Source organism: Poecilia reticulata, linkage group LG3 (assembly GCF_000633615.1).
Source record: "Poecilia reticulata strain Guanapo linkage group LG3, Guppy_female_1.0+MT, whole genome shotgun sequence".
In the NCBI taxonomy this organism is placed as follows: Eukaryota; Metazoa; Chordata; class Actinopteri; order Cyprinodontiformes; family Poeciliidae; genus Poecilia; species Poecilia reticulata.
The window spans coordinates 23,636,095-23,641,536 of record NC_024333.1 but is presented as its reverse complement, the minus strand read 5'-3'; positions in this window follow the sequence as shown (position 1 = coordinate 23,641,536).

Genomic DNA, 5,442 nt, shown 5'->3' with positions numbered 1-5,442 from the left:
GTGAGAGTGGCAGAGTAGGGGAGGGCATGGAAATAAAGGATACAAAGAGAGAAGAGGGAATGTGAAAGCACCATAGGAGACTGGGGAGAGAAAATTAGGAGAGGCTRGAAGTGACAAAAGGAGGAGAGAGGGAGGAAAAGAGGGGAGAAAACAATAAGGTCTGCTGGGTGTAAAGTTTCCCCTGGATATGATATGTGGATACGGGCATGTCATCAAGCCTGTGAAGTGGAAATAATAAAGAATTAGGATTGTCTCTGAAGACAGGGGAATTAATCCAAAATGAATTATGAAGGGGGGAGCGGAGGGAAGAAAAAAAAAATCAACATCAGCCATTTCCTTTTGCTCTGCTTCAAGGCAGATAGGGGCGGTTTGTGTGTGAATCCCATAAAAATTAAATTAATAACAAAGAAAAAACATACCACACACACAAATAGAAGCTGAAATTTTTAGTAATACGGGGGTGGAAGGGAGATAGTTGTGCAGGGAGAAAGAATGCAGATGGAAAAAAACATTTAAATGAACTGAGGGTGGGCACTGTTTCTGCCAGATTGTAGGCTACTGCTCTTTTGTCCCCCCCGACCACCACTCCCCACCCCACCACATCTCTCCGGGAAAGGGCTGCTGGTGTTAAAGAGGAGATGCTGCGGAGGCCATTGTAATAAATGCCACTTGTAAATTGCGGAGTGGAATTATACAACGTGCAGATGGATCCATACGCCAGAGCGAGATGTGGCCAAAAAAACTGCGAGCGATAATTAAGACTTAGGGGGTGAATGACAGAGCCATTTGTGACGACGGAATATGGCGTCCCCCCCTGCTCTCTGGGAAACAGAAGGGCTCGGAGAGGCTCGGTGTCACAAAACATTACCCACACAGCTGTTGGCTTTATGAGCAAGCAATGGTGTACTCCCTTCCTTCCTTCCTCCTTCTCCCTCTCATCCTCATCAYCGCTTTATCTCTTTCCACCAGCACCACCACCATGCACCACTCTTCCCTTGCTGTGTGATTCTTTGGCATTTTGTGCCACCTCAACACCACCACCATCAACATTAGCTATTCAGTCCATCACAATCCSATTCTCCGTCTTCACCTCGCACCACCATCCTTGTTATCTCCAAGAGAAGAGAAGACCACTAGTACTCCATCATTCATATCCTGGCAAGAAGTGGAGGAGGAGTGGGAGAGGCTCTGCATGCACACCAAAAATACAAAGTAACACCTAGCATGAAAATTCAATAAAAAGCACTCACACTGACRGTGAATAGTGCTTTGAATAGGAGTTCAGGCTTTTTTTTTGGCTTTTTAAGCTTCCTTTTTCCTCTCAAAAAAACATGTTTGTGTTTCTGTCTTTACTGCAACCATAGAAATCCACACATTCTACGCAGATGAAATTGGATTAAATAGAATATCAAGGAAAAATTAGTTTATTTCTGTAATTCAATTCAAAAAGAGGAACTTATTTTATGCATGTTAAATGTTTATTTGACTTACGTTTGATGGTTCTGCCTTACAGCTTATAAAAATAAAAAAATTAATCTCTGGAAATTTGAATTTGAAGCCCATTAAAATTTTACTCTGATGCAGAAATTTCATGTTATGGCCTTCGCCACCATGAAGGAAACTGGTGACAGTTGTCCTGCAGTCATTCGTTGATCTTTGCTGAAGAAGCTGACCGTACACAATTTAGTTGATGGTTTGGTGGAAGGAAAAACACGCTAAAAAAAAGTTTTGGGGAGATTCACGAAGTTTAAATTTCAGACAGCTGTTGCACTCCTTGAATTATTTTATTTGCACCACACATTTCAGCAACAAGACAGTTCAACCAGTAGCTTGTTGTTACTGGTTTATTCACAAGCTAGGCTAAGAAGAAGGTGACTGAATTGTTTTAGAATATGTTCAAAGTCCCGAAAATTGTACTGTAGATGAAAATAAAATTTCCCACTCACTCTGAAATCAAGGAGTTTAAAGGAACAGGGAAGAGGCGGCTAATCCATGTTCCTTTGTGGAGCCATGTCCTCTGCCGGTGTTGGTACAAGTTGTTTCATCCAGTCCAAGGTYAGTGCATCAGTGTGTTACATTGGAGCACTTAATGCTTCCCCTTGCTGGCAAGCTTTCTGGAGATGCTGACTTAATTTTCCAGCATCAACTGGCACCTGCCCACATGGCAAAAAAAAGTACTAACACCATTTATGACCATGGTATTACTGTGCTTGATTGGTCAGCAAATTTGCTTGACCTAAACCCCTTATGAGAGATGCCAGGCCAAACAATGCAGACAAGCAAAAGGCCACTATCCATAACACCTCAGCGATGCCAAAAGCTGATCGCCTMCAAGCTTGCTGCATTTCTGCATCCCAAAAACATTTCCAGCCATGTGAAGTGCAAATATCCCATAAGAATGTCTTACAGCAGGCCAACATTTCTCTTAGAAATCTTTTTTTTGTTGTTGTTTTTAATTGATCTAGTGCAGGGGTCCCCAAACTTTTTCCTGTGACGGCCACATAACTTTTCCCTTCTCTGGTGGGGGGCCGGAGTCAGTTTGTAACAGAAAAGGTGTGACAATTGCAGGAGTACCTAAATATAAAAATTTATTGTTTTCCAGAAAGCACAATCAAATAACATTCTCTGGGTTATTCACAAAAAAATCCAGGAAATAACACTATTTATTAAATAAATACCGTATTTTCCGGAATATAAGCCGCAACCCCAAAGTTTTTTTTTTTTTTTTTTTTAAACAGTAAACATACACATATAAGCCGCACCGGGCTATAAACCGCAGATATCTCTGCCGCTACAGGTTTTCCACAACGATGCAGCAGCAGCAGAGGGGGGCGGACAACCAAAATTTTGAGTCATAACAGGTCAATTGAATATCACATTTATTATCGTTGAAAAAGAAAAGTTGTCAAGTTTAGATTTAACTGAACTGATTACGGTAGTTTCCGAATGGAACTGTAACAGTAAAAGTGCTGATCCTTCGTGTCTGCTAGCATGTGCTAAATGAAAATGGGCACTTCCTTCTTCTTCTTCTTCTTCTTCTTCTTCTTCTTCTTCTTCTTCTTCAGATTTCAACGGCAGCTTGCATCCATTATTGTTGCACTGCTGCCATCTACTGGATCCTAATATCTATACCTCAAATTCTCATAATAATCTCAGTATTATTTAAAAAAACGAAAAATCTTCTTTTTCCCCTCAATGCTATTTAACTGATCAACAACATTCTCAAATTTCAACTCCCTATTAAAACCTAATTCTGTTTTAATGGGTGCGTTCTTCTTTTATTTCCAATTTTGACTTCCAATGATTCACTTCCTGCTAAAGAGCCCCCTGGTGGTTGAAGAAAAATCCACATATAAGCCACATGGTTCAAAACTTAGGAAAAAAGTAGCGGCTTATAGTCCAGAAAATATGGTATATGAAAAAACATCTAAATGCTTTCTGTTCAGGTATTGTTCAGGGGGCCGGACCAAATGTGGACGCGGGCCGGATCAGGCCCACGGGCCGTAGTTTGGGGACCACTGATCTAGTGTCATATTCTGAATTTCTGAAAAAAATATTAGCAGTATTATCAGAAATAAAGAGTTAAAATATGTCACTGCATGTAAGCAACTTTCAAGCAAATGACTTCCATTTACTGAATTGAATTATTTAAGTAAATTTATTGTAATATACCCACGTGTACTTGTACTGTTTGCAAGGTTTCAAGGTGTCCAACATTTGTTTATTTTGCAGCTTATTTAAAGTATTTATTTTCAGACATCATTATCTCACCTTCTAAAATACAACACCAAGTCCCGTCTTGTGTCACTGCATAAATATGCGCTGCAGATTCATCTCTGGCAAATAAAATTATTCAAGTACGATGTGTCCACCAAGATCTGCACTCTGCTCTGTAGTCTCTCTCTTAAGTCCATCCATCTCTCTGCTTCGGCCWGCAAAYCTGCCCCTGGTCTCGTCTCGCTCTTTTGTCTCTGTCTCAAGGGCCTTCACAGTGCGCACAGTAGTCCACAAAGTCTTAATTCAAACGAAACCTCTTCGCGCCCCGTTAAACCACTGACCTTCTCTGTCACTCCTGTCACCGGCTGCCGCCGCAGACGAGGGCCTGAGCTGCAAGCTAAAAGACCCCGTGCTCAATAAAAATGTGGGTGATTAAACAACTCCCAGTAATTGCTCCTTTTGTGCAGGAATCAAGCGGTCACACTTATTACAAAGGCAGGAGAAAGCGAGGCTGAGAGCAGCCGCATCCGATGAGGGCCAGACAACCCTCAGTGACCCTGTGCCCTCCCGTCACTACTCCTTTATCTGACCAAACAACCACAGTGGAGTGTTTGAGTGTGTGTATTTGTTTACCAGCAGGTGTGTGTGGATTTGCAGGAGTGTATGTTAAGTATGCAAAGAAAGCTACTGAAACAAAGGAGCAGCAGAATAACACAAGAGCTCCCCTCTGTGGTCAAAGACGTAACTGTGCATGAAATGTAATTTGGATCGAAGCGATTTGCAGTTGCAAGCAACCAGCCAGCTGGCTTTGGTACTGGGCGACAAAGCCAAACCGGGGGACCATGTCCAACATGAGGTCCTGGTAACCTAGATCATAGTCATTTGCAAACTATACGCATCATCTGGTAGTCACGAGCATATATACATTATGTACATTTATAAGCACAAAGGCCAAACCATGTGCCATGTCAAATAGGTCAGCTTACAAAACGAGGCAATTACCAGCTACACATACAAACGTAAAGTGCTTCTGAAGAGCCWGTGAGTGCTTTGGCTCCCCTATGATCAAGACTGCTCTCAACACAGCCAAGGCTTGTACACATGCAGGGCCCCGTGTGCCAAAACAGCAATCAGACCGGACTGCTGTGGAGGTTTGAAATAGGAGAGCTTTCTGTGGTCGGAGAGAGTAACAGAAACCAAGAGGGGCCAGACGGAGACGGCTTGCAGTGCCTGTCATTGTGTTGATAGAATTGCTCATTTCTTCTCTTCTACAATCATAGCCGTTTACGGAAAAAAAACAAATGCTYGTATTTACATTGTTGTAGTTACGGTAAATAAAGTGGTCTTGTGTCAGTTTATGTTTTATTCGGCACCCACAGATAAGAAACGTAGTCATGATAAAGACAGCYGAAACAGCTTAGTATTCTCAGACATGATGGCTTTGTGACTAGAGCAGATCATAAATAATTCCTTTGTGTCACCATCAAATATCCCTGATTACAAAAAAATTATACATGAGAATTGTGAAAAGGCAGAAAAAAAGGGTTTGATTTTATCTTCTTTCATCTGCAAACTGAGCTGTCAGCCTGCTTGAAAGGCCGTGGAGTAATACTGCCCCCTTCTGGCTGAAACACCAGTCGAAAACCTCATCAACAATAGACAATGTCTATGGTTGATTGTCACACWTTGTCAACAGACATCAAAGCAAATAAGGCTGTTTGTAAA